The sequence below is a fragment of the Monodelphis domestica genome, chromosome 6 (assembly GCF_027887165.1).
Source record: "Monodelphis domestica isolate mMonDom1 chromosome 6, mMonDom1.pri, whole genome shotgun sequence".
Classification (NCBI taxonomy): Eukaryota; Metazoa; Chordata; class Mammalia; order Didelphimorphia; family Didelphidae; genus Monodelphis; species Monodelphis domestica.
In genome coordinates this window covers 187,489,115-187,510,075 of record NC_077232.1, presented here as the reverse complement: position 1 = coordinate 187,510,075, position 20,961 = coordinate 187,489,115, and the positions used below count along the sequence as shown (strand labels likewise).

The following is a 20,961-nucleotide window of genomic DNA, read 5'->3' as shown; positions in this document are numbered from 1 at the left end:
AATAATTTATATCTTAGTTAGCCAAATTCACAAATGGGTCATTCTTCAATCTTCATTTTTTCTCATTGCCCATTCCAGTTACTAAGTTGATGCAGATTGGATATTATATCTACATTATAAAAACAAAACATTTGGAGACTTTTATAAACTGATGAAGAACGAAATGAGCAAAACCAGGAGAATAATGTATATACTGATAACAACATCATAAAAACATGGAAAGCTAAAAGAACTATGATCAATAAATGACCATTTATGATTCTAGAAGAACAATGTTGAAATATCCTATCCATTACAGAGAAGTGACCAATTCAAGGTACTGAATAATACATATACCTTTTTGTGTTCAGCCCTTGGGGGAATTTGTTTTGTTTGACTACACATATTTATTATCAGAATTTTTCTTCTTTTTTTTCTTCTCTCTTCTTTACAATAGGTTGGGTGTGGGAGAGATTTCGGTTCATTAAAAATATAAGGTGGGGAGAATGCTAAGATGTGAAATATTCAATGAACTTTGAGCTGAGTTTCCTGTCTTTTATTAGTTTTACTTAATTGTTTTTATTTTGTCATAAGAAACTGCTCATGAAATGGGAATAATCTGTAAATGTATGTAATGTAAAAGCAAGCACATCAATAGAACTGAAAATGTTTTTATTATGTATTTGTCCTCTCCCCAGCTCAGGCATTCCTCTCCTGTCTTCTAGTCTATGATAATATTATACTAATTGACCTTCCCAATTCAAGTCTCTTCCTGGAATAATCCATTCTCTGTACAACTGCTGGGTAACATCTCTAAAGCACATCCCTAAACAAGTCCTTCTCTGCTTAAAAACTCCAGTGATTATCCATTATCTCTAAGATGAAATTCAAAATCCTTTGCTTGTCATTTAAAGCTGGTCACAACCAGGTTCTACCATACCTTTCTAATTAGTCAATCAACAAACAAGTATTTGTTTATTTATCTTTAAGAAACTCTTATCTGTGGTCTTAGAATGCATGCTTCTAAGGCAGAAGATCAGTAAAGACTATACAAACACAGTTAAGTGTCTTCTTGCCTGCAGTCACACAGCTAAGAAATGTCTGAGGTTTGATTTGAACCCAGGACCTCCTTTTTGCAGACTTGGCTGCCTATCCACTGAACTGCATAGCTGCCCTTCCTCTATTTTCTTGGTAAAGGATGAAGTCACACTCTCATCTGAAAGAGTGAGTAAAAGGTACTGTGAGAGACTTGAGAAGAGGTTTAGAATAGCTGCTGTGGTGCTAGGGTCAGAGCAGTGGTGTTAATTCAAATAGAAACAGAGCCACTAAACCATACATAAAGATCCCTATGGGCACATACTGACTTATAAAATCACCTATTAATATCAACTATGTGATGAAGTGGATAGAGTGGCCGGCCTGGAGTCACAAAGATTCATCTTCTTCAGTTCAAATCTGGCCTCCAACATTTCTTAGCTGTGTGATCCTGGGCAAGTCACTTTATCCTGGTTGCTTCCTCATTTTTAAAATGACCTGGATGAAGAAATGGCAACCCACTCCAGTATTTGCCACAAAAACCCCAAATGGGGTCACAGAGTTATACATGACTGAATAACAAAATTAAAAAAAAATTATTCTCTTAAATATTTCTCAATTACAGCTTAATCTGGTTAAGGTCACACTTGGGCATGCTGCTGGTCAGTGGTATGAGGGAAAATAGGATTTCCTCTTTCAGTGAGGGCCAAGTTGGTAATATAAATTTGTAATGGTATCAGCCATCACAATTTTATGACTTCTTCCAGCTCTCTTCAGCACAATAGTAGAAGCAAAGGGGGAAGATGGTGGGAGCAATACAAGGTTGGGATTTGGCACAGTATGGAATACAAGGAGACAGGTATAAGGTATTTGAGAGTAAAAGAGTATAGAGTTGACTAGTTTAATAAGAGGAAGAGACTGGGAAGAAAGGAGAGTATAGCTTGAATAGAAGAGGGCCAGGGCTAGAGGTCTCATTGTGTAAACCTCAAAATTTCTCAGACTTATGAATGTTGGAAATTTCCCCCATTGGGGAATCTTCTCCTTTAAAAATTCCCTAGCAGATAGTGAGAATTCTACTTGAATGTGAGGGCTCCTTGCCTTGGGAATATCCCTACTCCACCCTATTTAGGACTGCTTTAGGACAGAGAGCTCCTTGAGAACAATGAAAAGTGCTTTGACCCATGCTTATGGAAAGGACAGGAAGTTCTTTGAGTCATGACTATTTTAGAATTGATACAATGGGATACTAAGTACCTATAAAGGTGGCACAACTTGTAAACTACTTAAACCTAAAAGGGTGATAACTTATTCAGAGGTTTTTTCTTAATGAAATTTGTCGACACAGCAGCACTTTTTTCTGACTTACTAAAGAGATTAAAACTACTCAGCTGTGAATTCAAAATGGGTGGTCCTTTAGAAACATCTACAGTGATTGGTAGATGTAAGGACTTAGGGGAGGTGACATAGGAGATTTTGCCCTTAAAAATAAGAGCTCAGAGAAGAGCTGGGGCTGATTCTGAGGGAGCTCATTTTGAGAAGACTCATTCTGAGGATCTCGATTTCTGACTCTCATTCTGAAGGGGAGTTCCTCTGGGGGCTCTGTCCCTCTGGGGTAGGAGCTCTGGAGACTCTTGAGAGAGGCCCTTTGAAACAATCTCTGGCTGGAAGACTCTTTGAGGAAGGACTCTGGCCTGGTATCCTTGTTTAGTCAGACCTTGTGGTGAGTGTAAAAAAACTGACTGATTTCTCTTTTAGACTCAGGTCTAGGCCATATTGGCTTGAGGCCCTTCATACTTATTCCTTTCTTACTCTCTCTCTCTTTCTTTGATTACTCATTGTATTGTTAATTAAAATCTCTATAAAACCCAATTGACTTGGGTATTTGAATAATTGGGAATATTTCCCTGGTGACCACCTTATATTTGATTTTAAAACCCAAGACACTGTAGTGAAACATATTTCTGAGGTCAAATTTACTCACCCTCCCTTATATCTATCACAATTTATATCTTCTAGTATTTTAATCACTACAGTTTAAGACCTCAACCATTTTAAATCTCACAATTGAGGATAAAGAATAAATGGAGGGGAGCAGCTTGGTGACTCAGTGGATTGAGAGCCAGGCCTAGAAATGGGAGGTCCTGGGTTCAAATTTTACCTCAGAACCTTCTTAGTTGAGTCATCCTGGGCAAGTCATTTAACCCCCATTGCTTAGCCCTTCCTGCTCTTCTGCCTTGGAACTAATATTTAGTATTGATTTTAAGATGAAAGGCAGAATAAGTGGATTAGGGTCTAATGAGAGATGAAATGATAGGAAATTCTGATTGAGTAAAGAAATTGTAGAGTTTTTAATCCTGTAAGTGGTACTCTTATGGGTGGTTCATATTGACTAGGTTTCCTCCTAACCCTGCTATACAACAAAGGTTAGGATAATGTGACAAAACTAGGAGTTGATTATCCTAAGGTGAGTCAAGGTTCCAGATCCTGAAATGTAAGGTTAAGAAAGCAACTGTTGGCCAGCCTATGGGGATGTGAGTAAAACTATGCAGGGAAATCAGCACCAAGGCAATAGGCTGAGGCACTTTTTAAAGCCCTTATTCCATGTAGATCAGAGAAGGCTATAGATGGAAGATCATGAAGAGAAGAGGCTTCATAGGCTTTTGAGATTATATTTATAAGGTGTTTAGCACAGTTCATGGTACATAGTAGGTGCTTAATAAATGCTCATTTCCTCCTCTTTTGAGAATCATTTTCTGTGTGGCTCTTTTAGCAACCTCTATGCAGATTATTGGGGATAGGACCAAGTTGAAAGCTTTGGAATTGCATGAACCATCCTCTGTAGTTAACACCAAACAATAATAGGTCCCCAAAGGGGTGAATAAACTTTCTTCTTCATTGATGCAAATGAAGGAACTTTGAGTACTTCATATGACAACCCTATATCACACATGAAGAAGGCATATGACTACAGAAAGCTAAATAAAATCACCATGCCCATCATTATAGCTGTTCAAGGCAGCCCAGATCCAGAATGACTTGTATGGGGTTATTGACCCAATACTTCTCCCCCCCCCCCCCATTCCTGTGACTAAGATTAGTTAAGAGAAGTTTGCTTTTATTTAGGAAAGAATTCAGTATACTTTCACTGTCTTTCCCTATGATTATCTGAACTTTCCCGCCTATTGCAACATTATGGTGGGCAAAGTCTTTTAAAGAGGTCTTTTGTCTTGGGGACATTGGTATACACCAGTAAATTAACTCAATAATATTGCTGAGAGTAGATGAGGCCATGGTGGCAAAGACCCTAGATTAGTTGTGGAAAATGAATCCTAAGAAAATCTAGAGTTCAATTTGCTCAGTCAAGTGTTGAGTACAATGGGAAGGAAAACATAGAGGTTTCTGGGCAAAGTCCAGAATAAAAAATATGACACTTGTTCATATTTGCCAAGAAAACCCCAAGTGGAGTCACAAAGAGTAAGATATGACTCAAATGACTGAATAACAACAACAGCTAGGGGGTGGTGAAAATAAGCAAAATAAGATGCTAGCTCTCCAAAGTGGTGACTCACTCTGCCTCTTTTAAAAAGGTAATGTAGTTGCTTACCAGTTACTGAGCCCTAGTTACTGCTGAACAGATACACAATCATCCTTTATCTAGAGTTGCCTCGAATTGGGTGATGGAAGATGGTCCTTCTAACAAGATAAGAGGCTTCTATCAGTAGATGGAAATGATATAGTTAAAAATCAAGCTACAGTCTAAGGCTTCTAATCTTGGCTCTAGAACTCTGCCTCTTCTGCCAGCCCAATGAGACTTTACCTGTAGAATATGAGGGTTCCTGGGGAATGCTCTTTTTGCTTGGTTTACCAGTTGCTCTGTCTACTATAAAAAATACATGTGCAACTGAATGTTAGAAGCCTCTAAATACAGTAACAGGGGTAGTAGATGGAATAATATATAGTGCCTGGCCTAGAATCAGATAGACCTGAGTTCAATTCTGACCTCAGACACTAGCTGTTTGAACCTGGACAAGTAATTTCGTCCTGTTTGTCTCAGTTTCCTCATCTGTAAAATGAGCTGGAGAAGGAAATGGCAAACTACTCCAGGATCTTTGCCAAGAAAACTCTAAATAGGGTCACAAAGAGTCAGACATGACTGAAATGACACTAAGTAACAGGGGATACACTAGAAAATCCTGGTTCTGATAAGTCCTTAGCAGGCAGAGTTGCAGGTTGCACAACTGGCATGCAAGATCTTTATTTATACCACATGGCTAGTTGAGTGGCCAGGGGTCTGGGGAGAACAGGATTAGAAAAACAAAATCTATCTAGTGTGGGGCCAGGTCCAAATGAAGAATTTTCCTGATGCCTCCCACTGAATTCAGTTGTTTCTGGGGCATGTAAGCACTCATCAAAAACATCATATGCTAAATAAGTAAGTTGAAGTTATTACAAGGATAGTAGAGCTTGAGGAATGAAACCATTGTCAGGGTGGACATTAGAGAGGTTACATCTTGTTCTGGACACATGTGATTCCCATAAGGCCAAAACAACTATTTCTGACCTTCTGATCTTTCTGGGCTTAGTAAAGCACTCATATGACCTGTATTCCTTAACCTGTTTCCAGTTGTCAAAATGGTACTTTCATCTCAGGACAAAGTGATTTGTTTCAATTAACAGCTGAATTATCATGCATCTGACTGGCTGAGTCAGATGCCACTCTCCCAGAAACCATATCTGTGACAAATAAATGCCACTTTAGGAAGGGAAAGGGCTCCCTGATTCTCTGATTTCAAGGATCCAGTTTCCAAGAAGACTTACTGGATGATTCTCTCCAACCTTTCCTTATTCCTTCCTCAGCAGTTACCTTGACTTCTTGGTCCTCGTCCTTCTGGAAGGCTCATATGCCCTGGAGAAATAGTTCAGGCCCACTTAAGTTAGGAGGCTTCATTTCTTTGGGGATGATCTAGGCAACTCCTTTCCAGAAAAAGCTTTTTAAAATGGCCACCTAGTTAGAAACCAGGTGAAAACAGCATTCCTCAGGAACCTTCAGATCTTTATAGGTGAGGTCTTATAGAGCTAATCAAAGAGGTAGGGTTCCAATAACTGGTTTGGGGGCCTAGTCTCTGGCTTAGTTGTTGATTATGAAAATACTGATAATGTAAGGCCAAATGAGGTGGTGCTACTTTCTAAGCTTAGAAACCAAGGAGGTGCACCTTTCTTTCTTTTTTTTTTTTAAACCTTACCTTCCATCTTGGAATCAATACTGTATATTGGTTCTAAGGCAGAATTGTGGGAAAGGCTAGGCAACGGGGGGGGGGGGGGGGGTTAAGTGACTTGCCCAGGGTCACACAGCTAGGAAGTTATCCAAGGTCAGATTTGAACCTAGGACCTCCCATCTCTAGGACTGTCTCTAAATCCACTGAGCTACCCAGCTGCTCCCCCCCTCCCTTACTTTCTAATAGCATGAGAGAGGTAAAACTTTTTAAGAAGGGGTGCTCTTAACTGAGTTGGAGGTAATTAAGGCCCTAGATTGTAGGGTAAAAGTCCTCAGTCCCTCTTCTTAAGAGGCAGAGAGGCCTTGAAGGGATCAAAGACTTAGTATCATTCCCCAGATGATGCTCTCATGTGAGTTTGAGAATACTAAGTGGGTGGCAGTATTGGAAGAGCCTCAATATTACCTTAGATATCATGACAGATTGTATGCAAATATAACCACTTAGCCCATCTATAATAGCTGACTGATGAATCTGTGACTATGCTGGAGATATTGCTATCTGTGCTGTGTTCCTGATAATTGCTTTGACTCATCATCATCACCTTGCATTAGGAGAGCCTCAGTAAATTTCAAGAACTAGGCATCTCCTACAGGGAGGACCAGATTATTAAGATAAGAGATTCAGTCCTTGCAAATAGGGAGGAAAAGCTTAGGATTTCAGTTTTTGATTTTCATTGTTTTTCCCCTTTATAGTGATTCTTCATGGGGCACTTTTTTTCTTTGCACCATAGAAAGTTATGCCTATGCTAAGAGGATTGTTGAGCTCTAAAAGCATTTGAGAAAGGTCATCTAGATCTTTAGGAATTTGATTCTATGAATGTGGTATGTGGCAGGACTAATATTGATGAGAGTTCCATTCTATTCCACTCTCTACCTAATCATCAGGTTAAGAAAACCCAAGACTATACTGGCCTACAGGAGATACAAGGCTCAGATTGTGCTTTCCTTCATTCAACTAAGAAATGACCTCTGACTGTACTAACATGACTTCCTGGCAATCCAAGAGTATAAAAGGTCCCACCTGCATGAGATTGGAGCCTTACATGTCTTTACCATGGCACATTAGCCCTTTTGCTGGTCCTCAAACATGTTCCCTTTCCCTTTGTGTGCTTGCTCATGCTTGGAATATATTTACTTTTCCCTCTTTAGAACTAGCTCCCTTCAAAGTTCAGTTTAAATGATACCTCCTTTACAAGGTTTTTCTTGATTTCCCCAGATCCTAGTGTTTCCATTTAAATTATATTTAACTTTTCAGGGTACATGTTGTTTCAAGGATAATAGGATTATAGAGTAAGGAAAGACCTCAGAGGTTGTCTAGTCCAATTCCTGCATTTTACAGATGAAGAAATAGGGACCAGTGAGATTGAGTGCCTTGTCCAGCATCACATATCTAGTTTCTGGGTTGGAATCTGAATCCAGGTCTTCTCAACCCCAAGCTCAGTGATATAATCGCTATACCATGAAGTCCTCTTAGAAAACAGGTGAAGAAACAGAGTGCTAAAGGAGGCAAAATTACTTGTCCAAACCCCATAGTTATTAATGACATGTTTCCTAATTGCTAGAAACATTTCTTTTAAAATTTATTGATATTTGTTGTTACGTTGCCCAATTTCTTGTACTACCCCTCTCCCTTCATGAGAGCCACCCCATATAACAAAGACTGCTTTTTTAAAGGAAAAAAAAAATCTCTAACAAAACCGGCAAGCAAAGGATTATGGGGTTTTGTGTTCTTATCCAATTTGTAACTTTTGTTTTATTGGATTATTTGATTCATTTATATGTAAAGTTATACTTAGGCTTATAGTTTTATCCCTTTCTTTAACATGGCTTTCTTTGAATTAGGATTAAAAAATGCTTCCTTTTTATTATGTTATTTTTGCTTAATCTACTTTAAGGCATACCTATTTTCATAGGCTCTCTTTATCCTTAAATTCCTCTCTCCATTCTCCAATTGACAAATGGTCAAAGTTTTCAGAAGAAATTGAAGCTATCAATAATCATATAAAAATGTTCGAAATTACTGATTAGAGAAATGCTAATTAAAACAACTCTGAAGTACCATTCCACACCTATCAGATTGGCTAATGTGACAGAAAAGAAAAACAACAAATGTGTAAGGAAAAAGAGGGAAACTAATGCTTTGTTAGTGGAGTTTTAAACTGATCTGGCCATTCTATAGAAAATTTTGGAATTGTGCCCAAAGAGCTATAAAACTGCATATTGTAAACCTTGAAATTTCTTAGACTTGTGAATGTTGGAAATTTCACCATTGAAAAGTTTCATACTTGGAAAAAATTTCCTACTGATAGTAAGAACTCTATTGGAATGTGAACCCCCTTGGCATGGGAGGATCCTTCTCCTCCCATGCCAAGGGGGTTCACAAGACTTGTGAATGTTGGAAATTTCAAGGTTTGCAATACTCTGACCCAGCAATCTCACCACTGGGTTTGTATACCAGATATCAAAGGAATAGGACCCATTTGTACAAAACTAGTTATAGTAGTTCTTTATGTGTTAGCGAATAATTGGAAACTAAGGAGATGCCATCAGTTGGGGAGTGGCTGAATAAATTGTGGTATATGACTGTGATGGAATACTATTGTGTTATAAGAAATGATGAGCTGGATGGTTTCAGAAAAATCTGGGAAGACTTACATGAACTGACACAAAGTAAAGTGAATAGAACTGGGAGGACCACGTATACAGTAACAGCAATATTGTATAACGCTCAACTGTGAATGACTTAAAGCTATTCTCAACAATACAATGATCCAAGACAATTCCAAAGGACTCATGATTAAAAATGTTATTTACCTCCAGAGAGAGAAGTGATAAACTCTGAGGGCAGATTGAAAGATAGTGTTTTAAATTTTCATTATTTTTTCTTGCCTCTCCCTCCCTCAACAGTAGCTAACATAGAAATGTTTTGTATGACTTTACCTGTATATGAGTATCCTATTGCTTGCTTTCTCCAAGGGTGGGGGAAGGGTTGGAGGGAGAGAATCCAGAATGCAAAATAATAATTTTTTAAAATGCTGTAAATAGGGGGTAGCTTAGTAGTTCAGTGGATTGAGTCATACCCAGAGACAGGAGGTCCCAGGTTCAAATCTGGCCTTAGAAACTTTCCAGCTATGTGACCCTGGGCAAGTCACTAATTCCCATTCCTTAACCCTTACTGCTCTTCTGCCTTGGAACCAATACAGAGTAAGGTAAGGGTTTAAAAAAATGCTGTAAATAAATATAAAATAAATATAAAACTCCTTCAACTTTCTCCAGTCCTTTCTAGCACACTTTCCCCTAGTTTCTGGAACTTATTAATTCCTTTTTCATTCTTCCTTTTACTTAGTTAACTTAATTTTCCATTTTTTTCTTTCTCCATTAGTTGACTAAAATGCTCTTTTCCTCTTCTCCCTTTCAACTTATTTTATTAGTTTGTAGTCTATCTTTTTCTAAAAAGGATTTATTTTATTCTCTTCATTAATTCTCTTCTGTCTATTCTAAACATTTATTCTCTGATTCTTCTGGTCCTCAGTGTGTGTTCCTCATAGAATTAAAGCTTTTTCTCTTTTGTTTCTTTGGAGAGATTTGCTAAGGTAGATTCAAGTTTTTCAATTCTATTAATTATTTCTCCTGTATAAGACATGCATTTTGCTTTGAAGACTCTTATTTCTCTTGTACCATTCGGGAACATCTTGCTGTGATTCCATACTCTCTTGGGAATCTAAAGTTTTTGCTTCCTCATCACGTGTTTCTTCATTTTTCTTTGTCTTGTTATGTTTACTCAGAGATTTCTGGGCTTGTTTAGACTCCCTGGAGGCCATCTTCCCTTCTTTTATTAATAGCTAGCATTTATTTAATCACACTCAACTTTTTTTTCTTTTATTCCCCTATCATTCAGTTTCTCATTCTTTTTCCTGGGATGGCAAATCCCCAAGGTGTCTCTGGTTCTTCCCACACAGGGGAATTCACTAGTACAAAGTGCTTTTAGTCCTTGCATAAAATACTTTCAGTGAGGTCAGAACTGGTCCCAGCTAGATTCTAGCCTCCTTTCCTTCAGGCTTGGTACAGTATCCCACACACTGGCACTCAGCTGTAGTTCTCTCCCTTCTTCAGTTCCATGGCTGAGTTGCCCCCAGGTGACCACCTTCTGATTTCCTTTCTCCACCTTCTCTGCAGTCATTAATCAACAGTCTCTCACAATGCTGTATCACCACAGGATGTCTAACCTGGAAGCAGGTCTCAGTGCTACTTGGGAAAAGTCAATTTCAGCTGGAAAAAAAGAGGAAGAAACTATGTCAAGTGGCTAAATTCGTTGCATTTTGCTTGCATATGTTATTTTGTATTATGGTTTATATGGTATATTGTTTCTAATCTTATCTTATGCTACTCACACTAGTGTAGCCAAATTGGACTACTATGTATCCTCAACATCGAGCCTTCCCACAAATAATGCCTTTGTTTATACTACCAATTCCTATATCTGGAATGTCTTCCTCCCCCCTTCCATATCTGTTAAATTCTTATACCTCTTTCAAAGACCAACTCAAATGCTATTTTTTTCATGAAGCATTTCCCACGTATTCTATTTATTAGAGTTGCTCCTGGTAATAATAATTTCTCTACTTGGATCTCACATAACACACTCCTTTGCACTTCTAATGATCTCATGAACAGCAGTTTTACACGCACTGTAGCTTCAAATCTCATAAATGCAGGAGCAATAGTAGTAGCTTATATAATTTATATCCTATCAGTCTCCAGTTCTCACCTCCCAACCACTAGCAGAATGCCTTGAAGACAGTCGTGGCTCAGTGTTTTCATTAAAATCTTAAAAAGAGAGAGACAGAGGCAGAAAGACAGACATACATCCAAAGACCCTCTCTCTCCCTCCAAATGTACACTACCCTTAAATAGTTAATCTGTGGTTAACAACAATGAGCAATGTATCTTTTAACGTTACTATTTAGTACTGACATTGTTGCAGTCTGACTAGCATTTTGACACCTCTTCATTTACTTCATTTATACTGCTGTGGTCACCAAGAAGGTTCTTTTGGTCACCCTTTCTTCAGCAGTGACCTTGGGCAAGTGCAACTCACTTTCCGGGCCTACATTTCCTCATCGGTTAAACGAGGGGCAACCTACACCCTCTGAGGCTACCCACCCCTGAACCCACCCCTTCGTTTCAATCTACAACTCTTCCCGGGCCCGTAATCTAGGTTTCAGCTATGCTACCGATGCGTGACCTTGGGGAAGTCATTGCTTTCTGAGCCTCATCTGGAAAAGGTGGGAGCTGCCTGAGAGGAGAGAGTCACCTCCGAAATCCTGGATTCCTTCCCGCAGACCCCGTGACGTAAGTCCCTTTAATCCCCCAACTGAGTGGCCGTCACTCACCCCTCGCGGAGGGTTGCAGAGCAGCGAGGCCCGGCGCTCTGCTCCGGGAGGGATGAGCGGTTGCTTGAATCCCCTCGGGGCTCGGAGCTCCGAGTGAAGCCGCTCGCTCTCACCTCCCGACCGCCGAGACGTCTGCGTGCGCGTACTGCGCCTGCGCGCGCTCCCGCTGCGGGGGGAGGGGGGCTCCCGTCCTTCTAGTCTGCACACTCCCCTTTTTCTACCCCCTAGGGTGGAGGAACCCCTACTATCAACATTCATCCTTCGCCACCTCATTGAGGCTGGGGGTGGGGCAAGAGGCGGCAACTGTAGCTGCCTCAACTCCTCCCCTTCCTCTCCCTCCTCCCTTTTACGCGGCGGCGGCTGGGGCGGCCTGAGGCGCACCCACCTCCCCCTAGTCTCCCTCAGCTGCGACTTCCTCTTCCACCTCAGCATCATCAGCGGGCGCCCAAGTTACTTGGGGGTGGGTAGGTGGAAGGAGGAAAAAGGGCGGGGGGGGGGCAGGGAATCGGGAGAGAGAGGAGAGGAGGGGAGGAAGAACTGTTGCTAGGTGACTTGCGTCATCCGTATGCGCCGCTCTCCTGTCGCTCCCCCCCCCCCCCCCCCCCCGCTCTCTCTTTGGAGTGAGGCGAGAGAGTCCCGCACTGAGAGGGAGGGAGAGCGAGCGGAGCTCCCGGCGCCACAGCCGATAGAGAGGGAGGGAGGGAGCGAGTGAGCGAGCCGGACCGAGACCTTGCCACCTGGCTGAGCCCCGCGCTGAGCCCGGGCCCGCGGGAGCTGAGGCCGTCCTTCTCCACAGCGCCCCCCGCCCCCGACCTCGCTTCGCCGCCGCCGCCGCCGCCGCCGCACACGCCGGGGCCGGAGCCGGAGCCGGAGCCAGAGCCAGAGCCGACCCGGGAGGCAGGGAGCGAGGCGGCCGCGGCCGGGGGGCGTGCCGGGTAGCCGTCCCGGGGAGAGGAAGGACCGTCGCCGGGCAGGGGCTCCCCCGGGGTGGGGAGGGGGACACATGCTGGAGCCCGGAGCGAGGGCGGCGCCGAGAGGAGTCGGCTGGTCCCCCAGCCTTCTCGCTGCTGCCCGCCCGGGGCCGTAGCATCCCGCCCCGGGAGGGAGCGCATGAGCCGGGGCCGCGGCCCGAGCAGCCTCCCCAAGGCCGGGGGGGCGGGGAGCCCGATGTGAAGCGGCAGCCGAGGCAGCGGGCAGAGCAGGAAGCCGGGGGCTCGCCCCCCGACCCCCGGCTCTGGGACCGGCCCCACTCTCCGAGTCCTTGCCTGGGCCCGGGGGAGGAGATTCTCTTCGCGCCCCCTCCCCCGCCCTAACCCCGAGGGCTGCGGGGCCGGGGGCACCCACTGGGGGGGGAGCGACTGTACCCGACTTCTGCTCTTCCTCAGCTGCGAGGAAACTTTTTATAAAAGCAAAACCGGGAGGCTCCCCAAAGTGACTGTGCCCGGGGGAGCGGCCCCGGGCGGGCGGGGGCCGCAGCCGGAGCCCAAGTGGGGCGAGGAGCGGAGGAGGGAGCCGGGCTTGCAGCCTCCTCCCCGGCACAGGAAGAGGCACCGGCCGCCGCCTGCAAGAGGAGCCGCAGCATCCACCGCTTTTTCCACGGCAACGTGTTCGTATCCTTGCCCTCCCTTGCTGCCTCCAACTGAGGAAGGAAGGCTTCTAGCAAGCAAGCGACTCTTTTTGCGCTCCTGTTGGCCCTCCTGGATCCGAAAGCGTGAGTGATCTTGGGAAAAGGACATTGGGAGGAAAGGAAGAGGTGGAAAGGTGCTGGGCGGTGTTAGGGGGTGCTTCCTGCCGCCGCCCCCCCCCCCCCCCCCCCCGGTGTTTTACTGCGGCTGTTGCTGGGGTGGACGGTGTGGTTGGGGCGGGGGGGCGGGGGGGGCGAGCATTGGAAAGCGTGTCTTGCTTCTCACAGGACAAGGAGGCAAGGTTCCTCAGTTTATAATTTCCTAACTTTTTTTCAGGCCATGAAATACCTGTTAAATCCCCACCACACCAACTATCCCATCTATTCAGATATTGGCTAGTGTGCGTTAGGGTGGTGGCGGTAATTGACGAAATCTAGAACGTTTGGACCCATCAGTAGCAGCTTGGTGTAGTGGTAGGAGTGCTGAATTTGGAATCTGGGGGCCCAAGTTCAGATCCTTGCCCTGCTTTATTATGCATGCGACCTTGGGCAAGTCATTTAACTTCTCTAGGTCTTTCTTCGACGGTAAAATAAGGGGTCTGGATGAAACCTTTAAGGTTAAGGCCCCTTTAATTTTGTGATCCTATTATATTTCTGAAAAAAATCAAAGTGTCTCCACATATTGGTTGGTATACAATGCTGTAGCTCTTGTTCCAGAAACGCATGGAGGAAATAGATGATTTCCTAGAGTGTGGGAGGTGGGATGCCCCCGTTGTTGCTGCCGAACACCTGAAAGTGAAATCTTATCTCCGCTCTCTGCACTGCCTCCTGATTTCTGTTATTTCGAGATGTTAGCTCCTCATATCAATGCCTGGTGGAGTTGGGCTTCTGTACGTAGGTAATAGGGAGATACATTCAAAGGCGAGTTTTTAAATGGCTCATATTTTTATGAATTTGTACGGTCTTATTCACTCTCCTTTATTGTTTGTGTTAGACAACAGTATCATTTGTTGCAGTGGAATTTGAGTAGCTCAATTGTAAATCACTCAAATTCTTGAATCCTTAGGAAGTCATCTCATTAATAGGGAAGGCATTGTAGTAACTATCACTTTATAGGCAGTTGTTGCAATTCCTCCTTAATCTAAATGATTTAATATGACAAGTCTTATTCCAAAATCCACTACTTTATTGATTGGGCAGAATGGTTTGATTCCCTTTCTTCCCTTTCCTCCCTCCACTCCTTTTTTTTAAAACATTTTTTCTTTTGGGTTACTAGATACTGAAACTTGAGCAATAAATTTTAAGCCAAGAAAGCTTAAGATTTTATTCCTTTTTTGAGTGAAAGTTCTTTTAAGGTTTTTTCAACTTTTAAAAATAGTGGTTATATGCAGAAAACTTGTAATAATGGAGTCTCAGCCATATACCCATATTAATAAACACATTATAATGTTATATAATGGTCTGATCTGTAAGAATCAGATTTGTGTTGCATGAATCTTTATGGAATATAATGGCTGCCTTATTGAGCACTCAGCATACAAAACAGTGGTCCATCAAGTCCAATATTCTCTTTTTAATTTATGGGAGTACATGTTTACTTTGCATGTCTTCAGAAAGTTAAGTACTTACCCTAAACATCAGGGATTTCTCATTCAGGATCATTCATTAATTCATCTAAAACAATTTTTTTGGTATTAATATAATGAATTTCATTGTATATTATCCAAAATGTAAGGTTTTGCTCCTTTTATTTCTCTAGAATCATCTTTAATTCCAAGAGAGATGCTCTATTTGAGAAATGACAGACAAGTTATTACAATAAACTTTGATTTTATTTCTTAATGAACATCTTTTCCAAACTGAATTGTTTTTACCTTGTATCCCTTTTGCCATCTCCACTTGCTTGATTGTTTTATTCTCTAAAACTTCTCCAGCTTCACAGTTATCTTTTTTAAAGTTTGGCTTCAAAAACCAGTTTCAGGCAATATTATAGTTTAGTTTTCTTTTCTAAGAAGCCATTAAATGGTTATTTATACAATAGATGTATTTCGTGCTTCAGCAAGATGCATATTTTCTGTGTGACTATAGGCAAACACATCCATGCTTGCATATAGGATGTTTTGAGTGATTCAGTAAACATTAAGCATCTACTATGCGAAAGGCCCTGAACTTAATGTTGGGAACATGGAAGTAAAAAACAATACAATCCCTGTCTAAATGGCTTTCTACTTAGGAGAAATAAGCAGTAATACTTAGGAGCTTTGTTTTATGTGACTTGAAAAATGATAGATAGGATTAGTCTCTAGAAAGTTCAAAATTCCTCTCTCACACTCCCCAGCTTCCAAGTAGGTTTAAGCCTAACTTTAATTTGTCCTAAATTGGACGTGGTCATTAGGGTATACCTTAATTTTTTTCCCCAAGATGGAATTTTAGGTATGCATCTTATTTTGGAGGGCAAACTATAGATTCTGTCTAGAGGAACATATGGGTGTAGTGAGTTCACTCTAGGCTAGAAAGAATTGTTTACTATTTTGCTTTCACTACCATTTAAATGGTATTTCAGATTAAATATGTAATAAGCATGGCTTTTCTCATTTTCAGTTATTGTCAATCTATTTGTAAAAGCATAAGAACTTTTTAAGAGAATGTGGTACCATCTTTTAAGAAGCATTTGTTAACTGAAACATTAAAAGAGCACACAACAGAAATGCTTAAGTAGACTTAATTATTAGTTCTAGAATATACAGAGGAGATCATTACTTTTCTTAAGAAGATTCAGTGGCTCCCTATTACTTCTTGGATAAAATACAAACTTCTTTGTCATTTAGAGTCCTTCATGATCTTGTTCCAATTAATATTTTCAGGCTGATTCCATTATTAACTCTCATGAACTCAGCTTTAGCTAAACTGACCTCCTTGTTTCTGATACACAACGGTCCATTTACTGCCTCTGTGTCTTTGTACCAGCTGCCTCCTGTGGCTGGAATCCTCTTCATCACATCTTCCTCTTGGGATACGTGGTAAGGCCTAGGCAATCAGGGTCAAGTGATTTGCCTAGGGTCACACAGCTAAGAAGTATCTGAGGCCAAATTTCAACCTAGGACTTCCTGTCTCTAGGTCAGGCTGAGTCACCCACCTGCCCCCAAAGTACTGTCTTTAAAAAGACTCTCCTGATTTCCTCAGTTGTGAGCTCCCTTCAACTCCAATCACAGTGTATTTATTTCCTATCCATTTTTATGTGTCCATGTTGTTTTCTGCAATGCAAGCTCCTTGAGGGTCAGGACTATATCATTTGTCTTTGTATCATCATCAGTATAGTGCCTGGCACAAAATTAGATACTTAATAAATGTTTGCTGATTGAGTATCTTAGAGTTGTTTAGGAAGCCATCACATTTCAAAAAACAAAGCAAACAAACAAAAAAAAATCAAACCTAGCATTATGAAGGAAAAAATGCAATCAGCAAATCTCACCTTCTACAGAGAGGCTATTCCCAGAATCCTTCCCCAATGTTTAATGCCTTCCTTCTGAGATTACCTACAACTTAATTTATATGTTTTATGCACATACTTTTTGTCTCCATCTAGTATGTGAGCTGCTTGAGGTTTGAGACTGTTTTTGCTTTTTTTTATATCCCCAATGTTTAGCACAGTGCTTGGCTCAGAGTAAGCATGCAACACATTTTTTGTTGACTGTTTTCAGTGAAAAAGATATGGATGGGTGGAAGCAGAAAAAAAAAGTTAGAGGTAGAAATGACAGGTGGATATAAACTAGTAAATTACCTGTACTCAAAGGGTCAAGTTAAAATAGGAAAGCACTGTGGAAGTTTATTTGGTAATAATAAAAATAGATAACTATCACACTGTGATAACCATGTGTCAGGCCCTGTGCTAAAGCCCTTTATTATCTCCTTTGATGTAATAGAATAGGGCCCAAATTATTCCATGTCTCTGCTTGTCATGGGGGGGTGGGGTCTAGTAATTTTATTGTGATGCTTAGTTTTTCACAACAATCATAACACAAATTGCAAAAGTAAGTTTTTTTCCTTTTTTTTTTTTGACTAGGTATTTGTGAAATTTCAGGATAACAAGTTTATAGCATCAAAAATTGACCCTCAATGGACCCTACTAAATATTCAATGAACTCAGGACTGCAGACTTGATACTTTAACATTGTTAAAGTTTTTAAAAATTGAGGTTTTGCTTTCTGCTTTTGCTTGGAGGGGAAGAAGATAGCTTTGACTTGGAGGAAACCAGGAAGTACCCAGGTCAGATGTGCTCAGCTATTTTGAGGTTTTCTAGAGTCGAGGTGTCAAACATGTGGCTCACAACGCTCCTGAGTGCTTCAGAACCTGGTTAAAATGTAATTGAAAAATATTTAACAATGAATAAAAATACAATAAAAATTAGATAATATGGGCTTTTCTAAGTCACTATGCATTTGAGGGATCCATACAGGTTATTGGCTCCCATTTCTACTTGACTTTGACTCCAGAAGATTCTTTAAGATCATTCTGTAGATTTTTGGTTCAGCAACCCCAAGGTTTGTAGCCAGGACTCTGGTCTTTCTTTGAAAACGGAAAACTTCATATGGTTTTTAAAATTGTGGTCTGGCTGTTACCACAGTAAATTTGTTACACTCTGCCATAAAACCAATTATGTGTAAGCCTACTTAGACTTTTGACATTTGTTTCAAGAGGATAAATCTTTATGTCAAAAGGTGTACATAATGGAAGCTATTTCATGTGGTAATTAGTGTGGTTGGTGGTCTGGATCGGTGGGGTATGGTTTTGAAGAAGGTTCAGATTTGTGATGGTAGAGAAAGGACACAAACCTAAGGTTTCAGGATGAGGAGGAACTTATTTTGCCATTTATTTTTAGGTACAGATGGATCAAGATAATTCTTGAAACAGGTGGTTCTGATGGATAGAACACTAGTGGGACTGGAAATAGGTTTGGAGGTCACCTTCATATAAATGATAACTGAAAGAATTTGGGTTCCTGAGAGTATATATAGGCAGAGAATAAGAGGCAAAGACTGGGCAATGAATTTTGGTGACAACATCTAGAATTAAAGATAGGGAGCAGTCAGAGCATGAAATGGAGTTGTGAAAAATGTTAAAGTTGAAAGAGTAGGTATATATTAGTGAAAAGAGGTACTTTAAGATGAAAATTAAGAAAAAGGCCCTCATGTGTGGCCAGTTTTTTTTAAATTTTCCAACTCACAACTTTAGTGCCAAATCAGAAGAGTCTATTAACTGCTTGTTTGGTACTATTGTAAGATATAATAATATTGTGAAGATATTATCTGTAAATTTGGGGTTTCAAAGGCATGAAATTTATAAGAAGATTACATGTACGTAATCTAAAAAAAAATTCAGAATTTAAAAATATTAGAAGCCTTAGCTAAAGACTCTTTATTTTTTACTTTTTCTAAAATGTTGACTATTGTGATACTTGGGAACCATAAAATATTTTGCTACAGTGAAACCAAAATATAGTGTCACCACTGTTCAGCGAAAACTAAGATAGGTGAAATTTCTTTAGTATTATCTGTCTTGACACATTTTGACACCATTATGCGCATCCTGTGCTACTTCTAACTTGTGAATACCTTGTGTCTCCACCTATATATTACTTCAGAAAAAAGATTTTTTTTTTTTGGCCTCCCAGATGAGTTAACTTGTCTCCTATGTGGAGTAGGCTAGGTGCCCTTCCTTCTCCCAGATAATATATACAACTTAACAGTGACCTTTTAGTCTTAATGCCCTAAATTTCCTTTTCTAGAATGTTTTGGGACATTAGACTATAATGTGGAAATTCTAGGTCAGGTAAAAAAGAGTAAGTTTGCATATATTTTTAAGTTGTTTGGGACAAGTTATGTTGTAGGCTTTACTCTGTGCTAAAGCTTTTTCATCCTGGTGTACAGTGCTCAATGAACATTTGAATAGAATTGAATTGAAAGTCAGCCTTGTAGAATTTAAATGAATATCAAGTGCAGCTGGAGGATAGGTGTATAAAAATAGGGAGGGGTTAGTTTACCCTAACCACTTTGCCTTCCTAATGGTGCTAATGACAATTTTTTTCCTTTTGATCAGTCTGTGATTTCATTTCTGAAAGGAACTTTCAGGTACTCTCTTCCAGTGCAATATTCACCTGCTCTCAACTTAATCTTAAGTGACTTGCTTATGTCCATAAATCCAGTATCTGGTGAAAGGTCAAATTTGAACCTAGGTCTTCCCAACTCCAAAGCCTACTCTCTATACATTATGCTGCTATTTCTCTGTGGTTAATTATATGCAGAGAATTTGGGGTTTTATTTCTCCAACCTTCTGACTCCTAACTGCCCCCTAGAGATGTTATCAAGGGTAGTAATGTTAAGAAACTCTTGGGATGTGTGCCCAACCCTGAAGAGTTTCTTCTCAAATGTGCTAAAGAGAAGGGAGACTCTTTGGGGATGGTGCTTTGGGATTTAGCTGCAGAAGTCAACCACAGAATTTTAAAAGGTATTTCTTCAATGGGTAGCTGTGATTCACTTTATCACCCATGGGCTGGCCCTGGATAGAGCCTTTATTTGTCCCTCTGGACAAATTGTATATATATTTTCATTTTTTCTTTCTACTAGATGAACATTTATGTTGAATTATTTTGTAACTTGTGGAATTTTTTTTGAGAAGATAAATTTTTTCCTTCTCTACAAGGATTGATGTACTTTATCTTGAAACTACAACTACTTTCTTTCTAATAATGTTACTTGATTATGGTACCCTTTCATAACATGCTTTACATCTAGAGTTTAGTTTTAAAATGTGCTGAAATTATTTTAGCAGTGCTTATGGTTTTGGATATCTTCTCATAACTATTTTTCTCTATAGTTAAAAAATAGAAAATTATATTTCTGCTTCATAGTTATGAAAAACTTCGGGAATCATTTATATTTGTCAGTGTCCTTGTGACTTGGTATTAGAAAAAAAATGTTTATTTAACATCAGCTATAATTAAGATACATATTATATATTAAGAAAAAGAATAGTATGTAGCACAAATTTCTCTCCAAGATATTTGCCTATGCTGTTTTAGTGTAGCTACCAAGTAGATATTCTGAGTGAATCTACTTGCAATTTAACCTTTTTTAAGTGAGAACTTGAAAAGTAATTGCAACAAAGCCCAGATTAATTTTTGATTTCTCTAGCCTTTGGATCAATGAAAGAAAGAAGCTGATAGTTCTGCTTTAAAATTAAAAAAAGTGTTTTATGTACATTGTCATATTTGATCCTCACAGTAATCCTGTGAAGTACTACAGATATAATTATCTTGAATTTTGAGAAGAGAGGCAGTATGGAGTAGTGGATAGAGAACTTGCCTCTGAGCCAAGATCTCTTTTTGAGAGCCTATATATGACATATACTCTCTATCACTTAACATCTCAGTGCCCTAGGCTACTCTGAGAACCTGAAATTGAAGAGAAAGGTATTGGTAGAGGTGTTTCCTCATTTGAGAGTTCCTAAACCAGTGAAATAAAAAACCTGGACCTTATGCCTATCTGTTTTACAGATAAGGAAACTGAGGTTTTAGAGAGTTTAAGATATTAAGTATCTGATGCATAGGACTTAGTATTCCATGGGTTGTTTGTGGTGTGGGATCATAACTAAAGGAT

General features: G+C 40.4%; 1 protein-coding gene across 4 annotated transcripts in view; it reads left to right on the top strand.

Annotated features, from left to right (window-relative positions):
* Positions 1-13,144: 13,144 nt before the first annotated feature.
* FBXW7 (F-box and WD repeat domain containing 7) overlaps positions 13,145-20,961 on the top strand; it is a 263,842-nt gene continuing 256,025 nt past the window's right edge. Inside the window, exon 1 of one of the 4 annotated variants that reach the window (XM_007496236.3) lies at positions 13,145-13,393. The gene's annotated coding sequence lies outside the window, so the exon portion shown is untranslated. The remainder of the gene's footprint in view (positions 13,394-20,961) is intronic. The other 3 variants (XM_056802766.1, XM_056802769.1, XM_056802770.1) reach the window with 3 other exon arrangements.